General features: G+C 37.6%; 2 non-coding genes across 2 annotated transcripts; one reads left to right on the top strand and one right to left on the bottom strand.

The window, feature by feature from the left end:
- The first annotated feature begins 18672 nt into the window (after positions 1 to 18672).
- On the top strand, positions 18673 to 18761 carry trnay-gua (transfer RNA tyrosine (anticodon GUA)). Its single transcript is given in 2 exon segments — positions 18673 to 18709; positions 18726 to 18761. It is a non-coding gene; the product is annotated as a tRNA-Tyr (tRNA).
- Positions 18762 to 18850: 89 nt separating this feature from the next.
- trnae-cuc (transfer RNA glutamic acid (anticodon CUC)) lies at positions 18851 to 18922 on the bottom strand. The gene has a single exon. It is a non-coding gene; the product is annotated as a tRNA-Glu (tRNA).
- Between the last annotated feature and the right edge of the window lie 2094 nt (positions 18923 to 21016).

Below are 21016 nucleotides of genomic sequence, written 5' to 3'. Positions count from 1 at the left end.
GACTCGATTGCAGCAGAGCTCTCCAGGTCCTATGTAAGCTTATAAATGCTTGCGTAACATGACTAATGTTTAAATCTAAAAGATTTTGATGTGATTGAAAACAGGACTCCATTATGTAAAGCTAATTTCTTTTTGGAACTTTTCTTTTCTGTGCAGGTCCACCACTACAACTTCGTGGACATCTTTTTCGAGCTGCTTCTATTTGGCTACTTCACAAACAGCTCAATACCTGAGACAGTAAGAGTCTTATCAGGAGATTTAAAAGCCATGCTTGAATGTAGTTTCAGAACCTGGTTTATTTCATCTCATTTTATTTTTCCATATTGTTAACCCTGATATGACATGGTATTAAAGGAGCTTGTTGTCTTTCTTTCCTAAAGCTTAAGGGAGGATTCTTGGAGCGCATGTTTGCACTCATCAGCATGTGGGAGGTAGACATGTGGAAGCCTGCAGCAAGGACCTACTTTAAAGTGCTTATTGTAAGTGTCTAATATCTTCTGATGCTGTGATTCTCAGTATTGTATCCTAAACTCAGTGACACTGTGTTGGATTATGATAGTGATGATGTCATTTGTCTATAGGACCAGCTTACAGATCTTGCTGAAATGCTGTTTACTCAGCCCCCGGAGTTCTACCAAGACCCAGCAGCCTTATCCAGCAAACTGAGACCTTTCCTCAGACAGCGTGTCCAGAAGATGATGGACATTTTGTGGAAGCTCTGAGCAATGTCCTTCCTTCTACCCAATTCCTCTTTTCTTCCTCTGTTCCATTTCTTTTCCCTCACTTCTTTTCTATACATTGTTCAAGCTCCCCACACATAAGTAGAAATTAATTTTATTCTTATTTTTGATTAACTTAATATTAAAGTATTTTCTTTTCTTTCCTACAGGTCTGTACAGTAAACCCAGCACCCAAGGAGTAGTTTTAATATCCCTCATCCCTCATAGAGTGTCCCTTATCAATCTATCCCTCTACCCCTGTCTTTTTAGATAACAGCAAATAGTAATTAGTATAAATAGTAGCTGCAAATAATATTGTTGTAAATAAACTTATAGTTGTATAATGTTTATATAGTTTACTTTAATAAATGTTTTCATTTGCTCCTATTACCGTCTCATTCTGATTATTTTTAGTCATCAGTATGTCTGTATAATTTTCCTTTAAAAAGCAACACAACACTAAATGAACTTTTCACTTATATACAAATCTTTTTTAAAGAACTTCAGAAACTTTAAGGTTTACTAAAATGTGAAAAATGACAAATAACCAAACAAAATTCAGATATTTATAGTCTTGGAAAGTTTGTTTTCAAAACATTTTGGGAATTGCACATTTATATTTAAGCATCCAGAGCACAGTTGTGTATAAAAAGTCTGAAATCTTTAGATAAAAATCTGAAAATCTAAATTGTAGAGGACTAAAAATGTGGATTTACAGTTTACACCAAATCACACCACTGTAGCACATCATTTATAATGCAGTTACTCTGAACTCTCAAGGTTACTCTTTAAGAAGAAATAGTTTATAATATCAGTAGCCTTTAAGGTGTTTTCCAAAATAAATAAATAAATAAATAAAAATCCTGTTCACAAAAATCAAGCTTGGTTAGATTTTTAATATTAGTTAACATTAATAAAGCATGAGCTTCAGCATAATTAAACTGCACTTGATTTTTTAACAAAGTACATTAACACATGATTTAACTGACATTTATTGAAATGTTAATGAAATACACCTTCAGTGACTAATGTTTTATTCAACGACTAAAACAAGTCCTCATAAATTAGGGTATATTAAATACAGCATGTTGCTTAATGTTGATAAATGACTGAACTTTGGTCTCCACCTCAGTTCTGAATTTTGCTAACAATGTGCATTAAAAGAAAACACACAAACTAATACTAGTCTTTGTTAGCATTGCTTATGGTGTATATTAATAGTGACATACATGGTTTGTTTATGTAAACTAATGTTAAATAATATCATTTAAGGGGACCATAAGGTAAAGCATTATTGATTGAGACATTTCCCATGTGAGTAACATAGTTATTCTACCATAATTTAAATCATATCTAAGGCTGGGTTTGATTAGGAGTGGGATTATTAGATAGATGAATTCAGACCCTCAGTGTGAAACATCACCCCCTGGACACAGGTGGACACAGCGTCCCTCATTTATTCAAGTGTAGGGTCGCTTGAGTTCAGACACCATTAGTCAGGTGTGACAGCATTAATCATACTGCAGAATTACTCTTCACTAAACAGCTTACGAGACAGATACCCCCTGCTGAAGAAATCTGTTTGCTTCACTTTTGTTCAGTCTGAATTCTTCAAATCTGTATTTGGCATACATTTCTTAAACCTGTTGTATTTTGCTAACATTTTAGGTCAGAAATTAAATAACTTCATGCTCAAGGGCAGTGAATAAAAAATATGATAAATAAAAACAAATAAAGGTACTTGTGCACTGGAAGATCCCAGACCCAGATAAATTATTTCCTCTTGAAATCCATCTGTTTTAGTCCAGTATTTTCCCAGACCACTGCAACTATTACTACATAATAAAACACCAGCTGCAAACAAGTGGAGTATATTTTACAGCACCTATCAGTACAAGTTATTTTATAGTGGGTTGATTAGCCTCTCACTAATTTTGGTCACTGTTCAAAATCATGTTTTTTTCTTGGGCTTATGACCCAGGGACAGGTTTGCAGAAAATTACATACTTGTTTAGGACGTCTAGAAAGCAGACATAATTTTTTTCTAATACCGAAACCACAAAGCACTAACTGGTATAAACAGGTATAAATAAGCACTAACCAGTATAAACTGGTATAAGACAGCATAAACCAGCACTAACTGGTATAAACCAGTATAAACCAGCACTAACTGGTATAAACCAGTATAAACCAGAATTAACTGGTATAAACCAGTATAAACCAGCACTAACTGGTATAAACCAGTATGAACCAGAATTAACTGGTATAAACCAGTATAAACCAGCACTAACCAGTATAAACCAGTATAAGCCAGTATAAACTAGTACTAACTGGTATAAACTGTGTATAAACCAGCACTAACTGGTATAAACCAGTATAAACCAGCACTAACCAATATAAACCAGTATAACCAGCACTAACTGGTATAAACCAGTATAAACCAGCACTAACTATAACTATAAATAACTTATTCTATACCGTTTTGCCAGATCTAAAGGGCAGAAATATGAGGTGTGTCTGGGTTTATTTGATGTCCAGAGAATGCACTCATGGAAGATCATGTCTGATTATTTTTTAAGGCTTCATACAGAATCTATTCAGCTTCTGTTTCTGTTGACATGTGAGTCAGAATATAAAACACTCTTACTTAGAACTCCATCACCATATCACACAAAAATAATAATAAACATAATTTATTTAGAGTAAGCGCTCTGTGTGCTGCCATTGTCCAGTAAAAAGTCCATTATGATTAACTCATGTTAATAATAAGAATATGAACAATAAAATAATTACAACACAGGACAGCTGTTCTAACTGTTAGATTAGCTTTATTTCAACTCCACTGATCAAAATGTTTGCTTACAGTTGCCTTTTAGTCCTACTGCCAACACGATTTTTCCATTTTCAGACAGTTCACATTTATCTATGACAAGAAGCAAGATATGCCACAAATGATCTAAAACCACACCATCAGACTGAGCTTTGTCCAGCAACTTCCATGTACATTAGTGTCTTAAAGATCAATTTCAGCCACAGCAGTATGTCAGAGCTTGAGATGCATTTCCTCAAAACACCTGGAATCAGTTATAAATGTTGCCTGCACAGACAAAACAAGGACATTTTAAGACACATTGAGGCCATTTCTGTCATAAATGAACACACTTAAATTAATACACTAGCCTTCAAAATAAGGAATGTACAAAACAGAAAAGAAATATATAAAAGGTGGACACTTTATAGCCTTGCTAAGGCCATAATAAAATATATAGTGGGGTCCAAATGTCTGAGACCACTAGGAAAAATGCTTCTTTTTTGCATTTTTTTCTAATTTAATACATTCATTTGTTTTACAGATTATATTATTTGACAACTTGAAGTAAAATCTTTAAATTTATGCAAGATGCCTTTCTGAGTTTCTAGCATTTAGCAAGTTGCCTTTTTTGCTTTAAATGAGTTTGTGCATTTGAGCTGCATGGACACCACAAGTTTATGCAAAACCTTACAAGCCATTTTAGATTAAATGCATCAGTGTCACTTGAACACATGCTTCAGTAAAAAAGATCAGACATGAGGAAAATCTCACCTTTAAATAGACACCTAGAAAGAGTACAGAATCTTAAAATAACTATTGTTTACTTTCTATATTTTAAAGAGGAAAAAATGCAGTTGAAGAAAAATCCCAGATTATTAATGTGGTCACAGAATTTTGGACTCCATGCGTAGATTTGTTGTTTTACCCGAGTTGGTTTCTTCAAGTCTTTTGTTTTGCGGTGATTGAGTGAATCTGACATTTGACAAATTCAGCCTTTCAGCCTGTGAAATGTTAAAAAAAAACCTGTGAGGGTGGACTAATGCAAATTTTGTTCGTCCAAAATTCAATTTCAATTCAATTCAATTCAATTTTATTTGTATAGCACTTTTAACAAAGAGCATTGTCTCAAAGCAGCTTTACATGAGAAATGACATAAGAAAACAACAAACATATAAACAGACAAACAGTCCTAGATGTTATCCCAAGTGAGCAAGCCTGAGGTGACTGAGGCGACTGTGGCAAGGAAAAACTCCCTTAGATGGTATGAGGAAGAAACCTTGAGAGGAACCAGACTCAAAAGGGAACCCATCCTCATTTGGGTGACAATTGTGTGATGCAGATACAGCATGTGTATAGTGTTAAGATATAATTAACACAAAATTAAGAGATGACTAGAGCACAAGCCCCCATTTATGAATATTGAGGATTAATAAGAACTTAATCCTAGAAGGAAAACAATGTTTTCTACAAATAAAGTTTAAAAGCTTAGGTTTATTCTGATTCAGCTGATTTTTTTTTTCAGTGGACATAATCAATACATTTATCACATTACAATTATTTATGTGAGTAATAAACCATATAAACATACTGTGATAACACTTTACATTAAGGCTCTGTTAACTTACTTTATTTACTGCATTAGTTAACATTAAAGAAATGCTTATATGAAAGCTTATACCGTCTTTATAACAGATCACCTTAGACCCTGAATCTGTTCTTGGAGCTGGATTTGATTTGTATTGTGAAATGTGAACTGACAGAAACTTCTTAACAATTACTGGTATACTTATGAAGAACAATTTACTTTAAAATAAATAACAGAACTGTAGGATGGGAATAATGAGGATTTAAGTGTTTTAAACCTAAGTGCCAGAATCTCTTCACAGAGCTTTAACTATGCGGTATTTCAAGATAATCGCAGCCACATACAGTGTGATGAGATGAAATAATAATTCTCTTGGACTCAATGTCTAAGACACATGTATGACATTCACAGGGCTGATGAGACATATATAAAGCGCAACAGGAATAAGAAGCATGCAGGGAGGGGCTATGGGTAACAGTGGGGGTAAGTACACACATGGGTTCAAAGCTTTAAAGTGCAGTAATGCTTGTAAAAGTAACCTGAGATGAATGAAATTTAAAGTGACACAGTGTGTAGTAAGGTGTTAAGTCAGTAGTCTGTGTTATTCCTGCTGCCACCTCTGTATGATGGCCTTCTGCCTCTTTAAACAGCTGAGCACACAGACCCTCAGCCAAATATGGCAATTCTGTAAACTTTTACATTCATCCTGAAGGAAATTTCAGAGTGCTTTAAGTGAAGGAAAGTGCAGGGACAGGCCTTGTTCTCTTTCCACATCCTCCAGCTGAAATTAATCACCAGACCTAACTTATAAACACTGATTCAGATGTTTGAAACTGAAAAGTGTTTAAAAAAGAAAAGAAAAGAAAAACTATTTATTATATACAAGAAGTACAAGTATAAAAACAAATTTCATTCATGTAATTTAATTCATTTATTATTTTATTTCCTTAAGTGGTTACAGGCTGGTCTTCTTGTGAAAGTATATAAAGAGACTTAATGCTTTACTTCTATACTCTGTGGTACCTGTTAGTAAGTCTCCTGTATTAGGTCAATTCTCAATCTCACCACAGGATGGCAGTATCGGATACATTTTATATAAAACAACGCGAAACCTAGAACTACCTGACAATCATTAGATTATATATCCAACAGTGAGATTGATTTGTTGTGAGAAAGCCTAGTGCATAAATTGATTGAAATAATAAGTTGCTGAATTTTCTCAGGAACAGCCATCTAGTTAAATTCAGTGAATGTCAGATGATGTTTGTGTGTTGCCAGGTGTGTAGTTTTCAGACCAAACGATTATTTCAGGTCTTGTGTGTGGCACATGTTACATAATCTTCTTGCCAAGTAAGAATGTCACTTTTGAGAGATACAGGTTCTTCTCTGCTGACCAGACACAAGGAGTGAGTTTTGACCAGTACCTTGTGGAACTGCACACACTGAGTAAGACTTGTGAATTTGGAGATTTTAGAGGATCTGACACAGTGTATGTAAACTTCTGGTTTCAATGGTAAGTACCTGGGTGTTCATCTCAACTATAAACTGGACTGGACAGACAATTCCACTGCACTTTACAACAAAGGTCAGAGCAGATGGTACCTGCTGAGAAGACTCAGTTCCTTTGTAGTGCAGTGGGCAGTCCTCAAGATCTTTTTTGACTCTGTGGTAGTATCTGTCATTTTTATGTTTCTTTTTCAGCTGGGGCAGTGGCAATTCTGCTGCAGACAGGAAGAGACTGGATAAAATTATAAAGATAGCTCTTTCATAGGATGCAGTCTCGACCCAGTGCAGGTGGAGGGAGAAAGGAGGATGATGGTCAGGTTCTGGAAGACTCTGATGACCCTGGGCAGCTCCTGTAGTGGTAGGCTACTTCACCCCAAGTGTTTGAGAGAGCGGTACTGTAGGTCTTTCCTCCCTGCTGCTGTGAGACTGTACAACCAGCACTGCTCCCAGTAGCCCCTTCCACAAACTGTACAATACATTTGGGGATTTCTACTATATCATATGAGAATTGTGCAATAACAAGATTAATTTTTACACAAGATACTTTATCTTGATATTTTCTCTATTTTATAATCAGATTACAATTTATTATCATCATCATTATCATTATTATTATTATTATTATTATTATTATTATAAACTGAAGAAGATAAATTACTGAAATTGTATGAATGAATAGAATTATAATGAATTATTATTATTGTTATAACTTTATTACAAAATACAGTGGTAAAAAGAAAGTATAGACAAGAAATTTGCTTGATAACAGAAAACGTTTACAAAAATTGCCCCAGATTACTTGATGTCATTTCATCGATTCTCCAGCAGATGGCGCAAAGGGATTGTTGGATTTGTTTTACAATTTCTCTGACAGTTAGTGACATGCATTTATGAGTACTGTGTTCATATTTACAAAGCTCTTCACACAGTTAGAGCAACAACGGTCTATAATAAAGTGTATGTGTTAACAATAAGAACAATACAATAATAGTAATTACTTTACTATAATTATAATTAATAACGATAACAAACATAATAATAATAATAATAATAATAATAATAATAATAATAATAATAATAATAATAATAATAATAATTATCATCATCATCATCATCATCATCTGCGTGACCCCAATCCGCATCTCAGGTATTCCCACGTTGGGTCTCGAGCCGCGTGAAACTGTGCATTTTAGACGTCACGTGCGCATGCGTATTCGCTTCTTTGAATAGTTTGTGTTTAAACTGTATCCATGGTGATAACGCGTCACATCGAGCAGTTTAAAATCATAACTCGGCATTTGCTCCTTGGATACAGACAAACATCTGCTCTACAAAAACTCATCTCTTCATCTGAACAGCGCACAACTGAACATCGGAACAACTACATCAACACCACGAACAGCGACTCCCGACGAAGGACTTCATCAACACCACGAACAGCGACTCCCGACGAAGGACTTCATCAACACCACGAACAGCGACTCCCGACGAAGGACTTCATCAACACCACGAACAGCGACTCCCGACGAAGGACTTCATCAACACCACGAACAGCGACTCCCGACGAAGGACTTCATCAACACCACGAACAGCGACTCCCGACGAAGGACTTCATCAACACCACGAACAGCGACTCCCGACGAAGGACTTCTGACTCTGCGATGGATTTCCGTGTAATGCTGCAAGACCTGAAGAGCTTGACCCTGGGTGAGATCGCCTGTGCTGCGGGTCTGGTCACTCTCTCCACCGGTGTGAGTTACTTCATTTCCCGCAGCCTCCGGGGAAAAAGATCTCCTCAAGGTAGGAAGAGCTTTATCCTACCACGTGACTTTAATGTCTCACTGATTTTACAATAAATCCAGTTGAAGTTACAGTTACAGTCTAATGTTATGTAGCTCACAAGCGACCTCATCTGTTGCCGCGAATTAGCCTCATGCTAGTTATCGTGCTAGCGAACTTGGCTACTGGTTTAAATCACACAATAAAATCATTAAGCTTGGTTTAAGAATTTATTTCATTTCCACAGTGAAATATTTCCTCCATCAGAAGGTCACTTAACAACCCTGAGTACTGGTTTTACACTAAATCATGATTAGACTAGTGATTATCCAGTTAGCGCCCTAAAGGACTTGATTACAGATGTATGTTAGCTAGCTAGCGCATTTCGCTAATCATTTCATGTACACAATATCATATTGAGTATAAAGCTTGCTGAAGTCGGGTGAAGGTGTAAATAATTATACAGTATAATATTTAGATAGATTTTGGATGATGGACAGGGACAGGAGGTTTTTGAGACTTTAATCAGTCACATGTACAGTGAATTTACACAAGCTGAATACTAATGCTGATATTTGTCTGTTTATTCACGAGTGAACTAGCTAACAAACTCACAATATTATTAACTTTTCTGCATTAAAAGGAAAGTTTTTTACTTCTCCCTTTCTCTCTGTTGTTCAGACATGTGTTCATTTAAGATTAGTACATAAAATGTGTTTTTAAATAGAAAAATCCTCATTTCCGGGTGTGGAAAACACAGGTTTAACTACACTGTTAGTAAGCCTGGATAATTAACTTGGTAGCATCATTAAGATAAATAATTTATTCATTAGAGCAAAAATAAAAATGAGTGGATGGTTAAAAAAGTATTTTAAATTAATGCTTGGCTATAAATTATAGCATATATTTAATGGTTAGCTAGTGCACTTGAAAACATGTCTACCCATTTTGAAATCTCATCACAATACAACTCATAAACTTGACTATTGGTTTATATGTACGATAGAAAATATTAGTTGTAATTGAAGTTATAATTATGAATCACATACATATAAAACTAATTTATTACAGCTCCTGTTAAAACCCCGAGAGAAACACCAAGGGCTCCTTCTGTCATGGTTGTTGAGCCGATCTCTCTGCTGCATCCCACCATACGCCGCCATGTACCTACAGCTGCTGTTCTGGTAACCAAACCTTTCATTTACTTACTAAAAGCAATCTCTGAATTTTCCAAGCAGCAGAATGTTCAGTGTGTTAGTATGAAACGGCTATGATAAAAAGCCCTTATGATCTTCATGCTTTATTTTTCACAGTTTCTCAGGACTGGTGAGCTGTACAGCGTCTGCCGAAGTGTTCCCTCCCACATTGCAGACTCCTCCCTCTCACATGTAATCACAGTATTCATTACTCTGATGAAGAGATTTGATATTAATGATTTTTAGAAGAGCATTTTAATAAAATATATCTTGAGTTTCATCTTCCCGTTATTTGCAGGAATTCTCTTATTTTGCCCACACTGAGGATGGTTTCACTGGCATTCAGGTAAGGGATTATTTATTGTGGCATTGCAAAATTGTGTTAATTGCAGTGACTAATTGTGTTTGTGTGTTAAGGATGTTGAGAGAAATCTTCAGCTGCTGCCTTATGCACATGATCCATCCAATACCTTTCTGGTAAACAAACCTTTACTCAAGCTGTTTTTACTGTAAGGAAAGTGACAGAATGTTTGATGTGTTATTATGAAACACAAACACACACATCACACACAAACACACACATCACACACATCACACAAACATACACATCACACACAAACACACACACATCACACACACACATCACACACACACACCACACACAAACACACACACATCACACACAAACACACACATCTCCTTCTTTACAAGTTCTCATTTTGTTTTTCTTTTTTTGTATTTCTAGTCAGTGAACACTATTCTATCCTTCATCAGGAGGATAAGGGGCCCTGAAACTCAGCTCTGCTGGGTTTTATACAGATTTTTAACCAACGACTTAACACCTGAGCTGGTAAGAGTCTTATCAGTGCATTAAAAAGAATGCTAGATTCGTAGTTTGACAACACAATCTATTTTATTGCATTTTCTTTTCTCATATTTTAAGCCTGGCATTAACAGAGCTTGTCTTCTTTCTTTCCTAAAGTTAATGGGAGGATACTTGGACCACCTGCTGGAGTTCATCAACATGTGGGATGCAGATGAGGAGGAGCCTGAAGCAGAGAACTACTTCACAGAGCTTATTGTAAGTGTTGAATATCTTCTGACGCCACGATACACAAATTCTCACCATTGTATCTGTAAGACAGTGACATAATACTGGATTTGTGTGTGTGTGTGTAATTTGTTGATAGGGTCAGCTTACAGGCCTTATTGATGTATTCTACGCTCAGCCACAGTTACGGATCTCCTCCAGCAGCACATAGAGAAGATGATGAAGACTTTGGAGAGACTCTGAGCAATGTCCTTCCCTTACCCCCACACCTCCCCATTTCCCACCATACACACACACACAAACAATTTTTTTCACTAGTTAATTCCCTTTTAATACTTTTTTACATTTCATATTTTGTCCCTACATTGCTCAAGCTCTCCACAGGTAAGTATAAATTTATTTTGTAATTAAATTCTCACATTTTCAAATATTTTATATCGTTACTAACATTATTAACTGTCCTATTTTCATCCTCCTATTAAGCCCCCCATAAGCCCTCCTCCCTCATCCCTCTATGTAGATCTTCATCTGTAAATAGTTCAAAATCTGTAAATAGTTCAAAATCTGTAAATAGTTGCATCTTTTATTATAGTGCTTAATTAGTAATCTTTAATAAAATATTTGAATTGCATCTATTACAGCCTCCTTCCGATCATTTCTATGCATCAAAATCATTTCTATGCATCTTTTTAGCACAGACACATGAAATTCATTTCTCACTAAAATACAAATCCTTTTTAAAGAGTGTCAGAAACTTTTAATCATTCACTACAATGTGAAATGAAAATGACAATAAAATACAGATAGCCTTCAAAAATCCTTCAAGACCCAACCTGTCAGGATTAAAGTCTGAAATTCTAATTGTAAAGGATCAAAAATCTGAGATGACACCATCTTACACATTTTAGTGGATTTGTTTACATGGAATAGTATTGACAAATGCACAAGTTACTTCATTATAGTTGAACATCCTTAAATGAAGCCGTAACTTTATTATTAATAAAAGAAGAAATAGAAATTTTTTAAGGTATTTTCCCTAAATAATGCTTTATGTAAAAACACTTAGATTAGACGATAAGATGAGATGTACCTTTATCTGTACCATAATTATTTCCGCCTCACATGCTGGAGACCTGGGTTCGAGACCCGCTCGGAGTTGTATTTATATATTATTTCAGAAGCTTTTATATAGCTTTTATATTTGTAACGTTCATCGCTTGTGGCACTTTGTTAACGCGCCCACCTCCCATGCTGGAGACCCGTGTAAAATATTGTAAAATATTAGTACCACTGATGTCAATAACATTACAAGCTGCAGTTTAGCTTATTTGGTAGAGCGCCCGCCTCCCATGCTGGAGACCCGGTCAGAGTGGTATTTATATATTATTTGAGAATGTTTTGCAATAGTTTAAGCAACATATCGCTTAAACGGTAATAGCTAGAAACATGCTTCCAACGCTAAAATGCTGCTTAGGTATGCTATTACTTTTTGCTATTATAGTTTATTTTAGATGGATTTTTAAATGTATTGTATTTCAAGTGTGTGTGTGTGTGTGTGTGTGTGTGTGTGACGTCAGCTAGAGTGAGGGAGGAGGGTTTTTTTTAATTATTTGAGCATGTCTTGCAATAGTTTAAGCAACATATTCGCAATGACACTCGCATTTTCTTCTGGAAATGCAACATTCTAATGCAAAATGCTATTGGTTTCATTCAGAAAAACACAAATGCCGAGCTACAGCTAGCACTAGCTAGCCAAATAGCTAATGCAAAATACTATTGGTTTCATTCAGAAAAACACAATTGCCAAGCTATAGCTAGCACTAGCAACGTTTTTGGGCCCCACAGTGTTGGTGTGCTCCAGCTATAGCTGGCACTAGCTAGCGAAATAGCTAATGCAAAATGCTACCGGTTTCATTCAGAAAGAAACGAATGCCGAGCTATAGCTAGCACTAGCTAGCACAATAGCTAGCTAGCGCAATAGCTAATGCAAAATGCTACCGGTTTCATTCAGAAAGAAACGAATGCCGAGCTATAGCTAGCACTAGCTAGCACAGTAGCTCATACAACATGCTATTGGTTTCATTCAGAAAAACGCGAATGCCGAGCTACACCTAGCACTAACTAGCCAAATAGCTACTGCAAAATGCTATCGGTTTCATTCAGAAAAACACGAATGCCGAGCTATAGCTAGCACTAGCTAGCGAAATAGCTAATGCAAAATGCTATTGGTTTCATTCAGAAAAACATGAATGCAGAGCTATAGCTAGCTCTAGCAACGTTTTGGGCCCCACACTGTTGGTGTGCTCCAGATGGCAGGACCCTGCCATGTGAGAACACCTGTACAGGTGTGTGTGTGTGTGTACAGATTTGTGTGTACAGGTGTGTGTGTGTGTGTGTGTACAGTTGTGTGTGTACGTGTGTGTGTGCATGTGTGTGTTGGTTTCATTCAGAAAAACGCGAATGCCGGGCTATAGCTAGCACTAGCTAGCGAAATAGCTAATACAATATGCTATTGGTTTCATTCAGAAAAACACGAATGCCAAGCTATAACTAGCACTAGCTAGCCAAATAGCTAATTAGTGTGATTGCGTAAGTGATTATCGTCACTCTTTATTATTATTATTATTCCGGTTCCTGGACTCGCTACTAGTCCTAAATGGTAATAGCTAAAAACATGGTTCCAACTCTAAAACGTTCATCCTGTTATGCTTAAGTGTGCTATTACTTTTCATGTTGATAAGTATTGTAGTTTATTTTATATTAATTTTTAAATCCATTTTTTTACGGACTTCACTTCCTGGTTTCTATATGGACATTTAAAAAGAGTGCACACAGTTCGGCTTTTGTCGGAGGTTATCGGTAGCTTCCGTAAACAGGAGGTTTGTTTTTTAAGGTAGTATCGTGTTTAAACTGTTGCTACAGCTTGAATTCTAACTGTACCGCTACATGCTACCTTAAACTTCAGCTATGCTTCACTCCCTGGGCTTCCCGGACATTTCAGCATAGCGCGCACGCTGGTTAGTTTAGACTTCATATTTTAACTGTAACTTTAGTTTGTGTTTATTATTTGAGAATGTTTTGCAATTGTTTAAGCATGTATAACTTTTATATATGTATAATATATACATATATATGTATATATGTAACGGAGGCTAGCGGTGGTGCAGGCAAAGCGGTGTTGGTAAATACTACTTACACAGACTACATTAAACTTTAGCTATGCTTCACTTCCTGGGTTTCATACGGACTTATGCTTAAATGCAAAGCGCACTCGCTAATTCGTTTAGACTTCATATTTTAACTGTGACGCTAGATTGTATTTATTTGAAGATTTCTTGCAATAGTTTAAGTATGTATAGCTTTTATATTTGTAACGTTCATCGCTTGTGGCACTTTGTTAGCGCGCCTGCCTCCCATGCTGGAGACGCGTGTAAAATATTGTCAAATATTAGTACCACTGATGTCAATAACATTACAAGCCGCAGTTTAGCTTATTTGTTAAAGTGCCCGATAATACGATTATAGCTAGAAACATGATTACAACGCTAAAATGCTGCTTATGTGTGCTATTACTTTTCATGCTGATAAGTATTATACTTTTTATATAGATTTTTAAATGTATTTTTCACGGACTTCAGACTGCTAGTGTGTGTGTGTGTGTGTGTGTGTGTGTGTGTGTGTGTGTGTGACGTCAGCTAGAGTGAGGGATGAGGGTTTTTTTGGTTATCTGTAGATATGTAAAACATTACTCCACTGATCTCAGTAGTATTATAAGCTGCAGTTTAGTTTCTTGGTAGAAGCCGTAAACATTCCTCTGTAGATGCTGTAAACAAGCATGTAAAACATTACTCCACTGATCTCAGTAGTGTTATAAGTTACAGTTTAGCTTATTTGGTAGAGCGCCCGATAATACGATAATAGACATATTTTAACTGTGACTTTGTCACAGTTCAAATATGAACTGTTTGTTTGTTCAAATATATATTAGTTTGTATATTATTTGAGAATGTCTTGCAATAGTTTAAGCATATTTAGCGTGTATATCATATATTGTGTATTTGATGGTGGCTAGTGGTAGTGCATGTAAAGTATTAGTACCACTGATCTCAATGACTTTACAAGTGGCAGTTTAGCTTATTTGGTAGAGCGTCCGCCTCACATGCTCGAGACCTGCTCGGAGTTGTATTTATATATTATTTCAGAAGTTCTCAGAACAGTTTATATATTTATATATATATATACAGAGAAACCTTGACTTACGAGTGACTCAACTTACGAGTTTTCCGAGATACGAGCCGTCACTCGCTCAATTTTTTGCTTTAAGATATGAGCCGAGATCTGAGTTGCGAGCGAGCTTACGCCACCCGCCACTTGGTAGCCCAGCGAGCGGTCAGTTCACGTGGTTATCACTCCAGGTCGTGCGTTGGCGCTGTGTAACGACACTTCCTCACTCATTTTCCAAACATTTTGAAAGGGAGGAAGAAACAAACCTCCTTGGACAGGTTTTTATTGAAACGCCCTGCAAGTGAAAGGGCGTGGCGAAAAAGGCAAAAGTCAGAGATGAAGATGATTAGGTGAAGTGAAAAAAAAATAAAAAAAGTAGCAATAAAGTGTAGCATAGTGTGTAAGTTAAATTTAGCAATTAATTGTAGCATTAAGTGTGTAGCGATTAAGTTAAATTAAGCGATAGAGCACGAAATGAAAAACGCCACCCTCCTCCTCCAATCTCCTCCACCTCCGCCATCATCTTCGTCTGATCTTCAACGTAAATTCAACGTAAAACCAGTTTATTTCTTTACATTCTCTTTTATTATGTATTATTATTGTTTTATACATTATTTGTTATTTATAAAGTACATTTTTCTTATTTAAAAAACATGTAACAAAAAAAATTGGTGTGAAAAAAAAATATTGGTTTATTTTATATGGATTTTAAATGTATTTTTCAAGGACTTCAGACCGCTACCGTGTGTGTGTGTGTGTGTGTGTGTGTGTGTGTGTGTGTGTGTGACATCAGCTAGAGTGAGGGAAGAGGTGTTTTTTAAGGACACATCATCTTTAAACTGTTCCTACAGCTTGAATTCTTACTCTACAGCCACATAAACTACCTTAAACTTTTTAAACTGTGACTTTAGCTTTTAAATATTATTTGAGCATGTCTTGCAATAGTTTAAGCAACATATTCGCAATCACACTCGCATTTTCTCCTGGAAATGCAACATTGCAACATTACTTACGCAATCACACTCTTGTTATCGTCACTATTATTATTATTATTATTATTATTATTATTATTATTACGGTTCCTGGACTCTCTACTAGTCCTAAACGGTAATAGCTAGAAACATGGTTCCAACGCTAAAATGTTGCCCATGTTATGCTTATGTGTGCTATTACTTTTCATGCTGATAAGTATTGTAGTTTATTTTATATTAATTTGTACATGCATTTTTCACGGACTTCACTTCCTGGTTTCTGTACAGTTCGGTCTTTCTCTGAGATTTTCGGTAGGTGCCGTAAACGAGCATCTGTAGATGTCGTAAACAAGCACGTAAAAGGTTACTAGTCCTAAACGGTAATGGCAAGAAACATGGTTCCAACGCTACAGTGCTGCTTATGTGTGCTATTACTTTGCATGCTGATAAATATTATAGTTTTTTATATGGATTTGTAAATGTATTATTCCCGGACTTCAGACCGCTGCTGTGTGTGTGTGTGTGTGAGACGTCAGCTAGCGTGAGTGAAGAGGTTTGTTTTTTTAAGTCGTATCCAACGCTAAAATGTTGCTCATTTTGTGCTTAAGTGTGCTATTACTTTTCATGCTGATAAGTATTATAGTTTATTTTATATTAATTTTTAAATGCAATACGTACTTCAGACCGCTACTGTGTGTGTGTGTGTGTGTGCGTGTGTGTGTGTGTGTGTGACGTCAGCTAGAGTGAGGAAGAGGTTGGATGCATCGTCTTTAAACTGTTCCCAGCGCACACACTAGTTTAGATTTCATATTTTAACTGTGACTTTAGTTTGTATATATTATTTGAGAATGTATTGCAATAGTTTAAGCATGTATAGCTTTTATATTTGTAACGGAGTGTAGTGCTACGTGCTGTGATGTAAACCTCATCTTAATAAGTTTACTTGCCAGTGAAAGCTTTCATCGCTTGTGGTACATTGTTAGTGCACCCGCCTCCCATGCGCGAGACCCGCTCAGAGTTGTCTTTATATATTATTTCAGAAGTTCTCGCAATAGTTTAAGCAACATATCTCATATATATATATATATATATATATATATATTATTATTATTAGTTTATAACGCTAAAATGTTGCTCATGTTGTGCTTAAGTGTACTATTATTTGATAATTATTTGGTAGAGCACCCGCTTCCCATGCTGGAGACCCGGGTTCGAGACCCGCTCAGAGTTGTATTTATATATTATTTCAGAATTTCTTGCAATAGTTTAAGCAACATATCGCTTAAACGGTAATAGCAACAATGTATTTTTCACGGACTTCAGACCGCTACTGTGTGTGTGTGTGTGTGTGTGACGTCGGCTGGAGTGAGTGAAGAGGTTTCGGGCTTCGTACAGACATGTAAGCATGGTCAGCCAGCCAATCAAAGCTCCCCTGGGAAATCGGGGAAATCTTTCTTGGCCAATCACATCGGCCCGTTACATCCGTTACATGTTTCTTCCCCAATCCCTGCGCTGAAAAGATGGACAGACAATGATGGCCACGCCCGTCCGAGCCAATCGAATCTCTCGCAATTTGATCATTCTCCGCTAATCGCGTTCGTTCACGCCGATGGGCCCACCCACGGAAACGGATGAATCCGCCAATCAAATCGTGCACGCGCAGTGACGTGTCATTCAAGTTACGTGTTTTCGCCTGCAGTGTGTGTTTTCGTATATCGCGTATTTACCTGTTTATTTTAATAACTTTTGGACTATTATAATCATGTGCTGTGATTAACATTAATTTTTAGGAGTATTTGGAACATTATACCGCCGCAGGTAAGAGCTGTTTTTTGTTTAAATCCATGCCTCGATGTGTATCATGTATTGATATGCGTTATAAGTATACAAAAAATTATTCATCATAGTGTACTGGTATTATTCATCATAGTGTATTATTATTATAGTGTACTGGTATTATTCATCATAGTGTATTATTAAAATAGTGTGCATTATTATGTACAATTTATAATATAAGAGGGCTGGAAATTGTACGGAATTGCATGTTGTTCGTTTTTATTTATTTAATTATGATATTATTCAATTCAACATGCTGAATTTAACTTTCACAGATTTTCAACTACTAAAGCCTCAAAAATCAAAAGGCCATGGCAGTTTTCCAGTACAGGTGTGTGTCCCTCTGCAGCTGGGGACAGACCTGCTCCTCACCAGAGGGTATGTATAGAAAAGACAAAGCCATACCGTGTAATCTTTAGGTTTTGTGCCAACTGACAGTGTTTTTTTTAATGTTGCAGATAAGTAAATGTCCAGTGCAGGCCTGTGGACACATGACTTTTTTCAGATTCTCCCACTCAAGTTATTGAGGAGAATTTGGTATGTAAATATCTCAGTATATTACATCTGAAATATCTCACCTAAACTCTTTACCCACTGCTTAAATTTTACTGCCATATATGTAGACTGTTAATGTATATTTTTTTCATCATGTTTTACGCATACTGGCGCAAACTGGTGCTGTTTCCATCGAGCCCAGCACTTTTATCAAGCATGGTCCCCACACCGAACCCACATTCGGACCCTGGACATGGACCCGGACCCTGGAGCCTCAGCAACCAGCACTCCCCAGCCCAGCAGCGCTCCACCCTACTTGATGGTCCATCAACCAAGCCGTGTTCCTCCAACAGCATTTCAACCACCTGTGCCACGTCAACCACGTGCATACATTAGGTGAAGGCCGACACTTGCAGAAAGTGTGGTCGTTCTAGGACATCAGCAACTGGACATAGCCAAGACAAGGCCAGAATTTATTGTCCAGTGACAGAGATGATCCCTTCGATAGCTCAGCTGGTAGAGCGGAGGACTGTAGGTGCTTACAAATGGACGTCCTTAGGTCGCCGGTTCAAATCCGGCTCGAAGGACGGCTTTTACCAGCCTCTGGGAAGCGCGCCGTTTCAGTGCATCGGCTTCTTGCGGCCGCTAGCTCTGGCCGGGCGCAAAAAGAGCTCGTTTCCCTGACCGGGAATTGAACCCGGGCCGCGGCGGTGAGAGCGCCGAATCCTAGCCACTAGACCACCAGGGAGACATGGACAGGCGTGTGGGCCTCGTGCGGCTGGGCGCAGCACCCAGGATTGGCCTCTAGTGCCGATTTACGCCAATTCCGGATGAGTTACACCTGAGGAAACAGCAGTTTAAACAAATTCGCTTTAAGATCAACAGAATGTCTGCACAGACTGTCTCAAAAGACTTAAAAGAGGTCCCACCTCTCAGCTGCAGGGTCACAAGTTTGCAGTCTGTCCGGAGTCCCCGTGTGTGTACACCCGGTGTTCTCCGGTTTCCTCTCACCTCCAAAAGACACGCCAGTAGGTGGATCAGCTGAAACAAATTGCTATTAGGTATGAGCGAGTGCGTGAATGTGTTTTCACAGTGATGAGCTGGCGAGCCATACGGGGTGTACTGCTCACCGATCAGGTCTAGACGAGAACAGGTATTTCTGTCCTATGGAAAAGCTTTGACATGCAGCGAAGCACACAAACGTTCACATCTGAAGGTTTTGGCCCATCACTTTTGAGGCTCCTGGTGGACAGCGTGAAACCCTGTGCATTAGATAGATAGATAGATAGATAGATAGATAGATAGATAGATAGATAGATAGATAGATAGATAGATAGATAGACAGATAGACAGACAGACAGATTCAACTTCATTGTCATTGCAGAGTGCAGGTACATAGCAATGAAATGCTGTTTAGCATCTACCAGAAGTGCAAATAGTAGAAATTCTGCCAATGAACAGGTGCAGATAAATATGTAAATATGTACATCGATAAATAAGGCTATGTCAGAGTGTGCATAGAGAAGTATGTGCAAGTAATATTTACAGTAGATAAAGTGACAGGTGTAATTATAATTGTGCTAAAAATGTGTGCATTATGTAAAATGTATGTACAACAGTAACAGATAATCTACATATATTATATAGTATGTATAAATATAGTATATGTAAATGTATATAAATAGATAGACAAATAGATAATACTAGGTGTAATCTATGAAATGGACAATATGTACATTAATTATATTACACACTGAGAAAAAATTATATTATAACAGAATGTACAACAGAATGTTTAACAGTGAAAAATATTATATTAACAGAATGTACAGAGTGGAGCAGAACTGTAAAGTGGTAAGTGTAGAAAGACATGAGTGTCCTAGTGGTGTAGTGTAGAGTTCAGTAGATTTATGGCTGAAGGAAAAAAACTGGCCCTAAACCTACTGGTTCTGGTGAGGATGGACCTGTATCTCCTCCTGGATGGAAGGTTGAACAGTTTGTGACTCGGGTGGGAGGAGTCTTTGATTATTTTGTGTGTTCTGCGCAGACATCTACTGTGGTGAAGAGACCCAATGGCAGGTAGTTGGGTGCCGATGATGTGTTGGGCGGTTTTCACAACCCTTTGCAGAGATTTCTTTTCACACATCGTGGCGCTGCCATGCCACACTGTGATGCAGCTCGTCAAGATGCTCTCAATGATGCAGGGGTAAAAGTTGGTCAGGATCTTGGGGGATAGGTGAACTTTCTTCAGTCTCCTTAGGAAGTAAAGACCCTATTGTGCCTTCCGAAACAGAGTTGAGGTGTTCAGATGCCAGGACAGATCCTCAGAGATGTGGACACCCAGGAACTTAAAGCTAGAGACACGCTCTACTTCAGACCCATTGATGTAAATAGGGGAGTGTCTGCTGCTGTTAGATATCCGGAAGGTCTGGAGAAAGTGCAGGCCACTCCATTTGAGGTACCCCAGCCTCCAGCAGCTGTTCCCTAATGATGCGACCTCGATGAGCTGTAGGATTGTCGTCCATGATGAAGAAATTAGGCCTGTATTGTTCATGCAGGGGCACAATGACTGGATTAATGATGTTATTCAGGTAGTATTGGCTTGTCACTGTACCATTCACAAGATGTAGGGCAGTTCTGTATTGAGTAGACACACCTGCCCAGACTGTAACACCACCACAGCAGTGGCTGATGCATAGCGCTCTCCTTGACGTCTCCAACATCGTTGGCAGCCATCATTTCTGCTCAACGTGAATTGACTTTCATCAGAGAACAGCACTGAGGTCCACTGGTCCCTTGTCCAGCGTAAATGCTCCCTGGCCCGACGCCTGTGCCTGGTGGT

This window comes from Hemibagrus wyckioides, linkage group LG09, assembly GCF_019097595.1.
Source record: "Hemibagrus wyckioides isolate EC202008001 linkage group LG09, SWU_Hwy_1.0, whole genome shotgun sequence".
Classification (NCBI taxonomy): domain Eukaryota; kingdom Metazoa; phylum Chordata; class Actinopteri; order Siluriformes; family Bagridae; genus Hemibagrus; species Hemibagrus wyckioides.
This window is presented reverse-complemented; position numbering and strand designations above follow the sequence as displayed.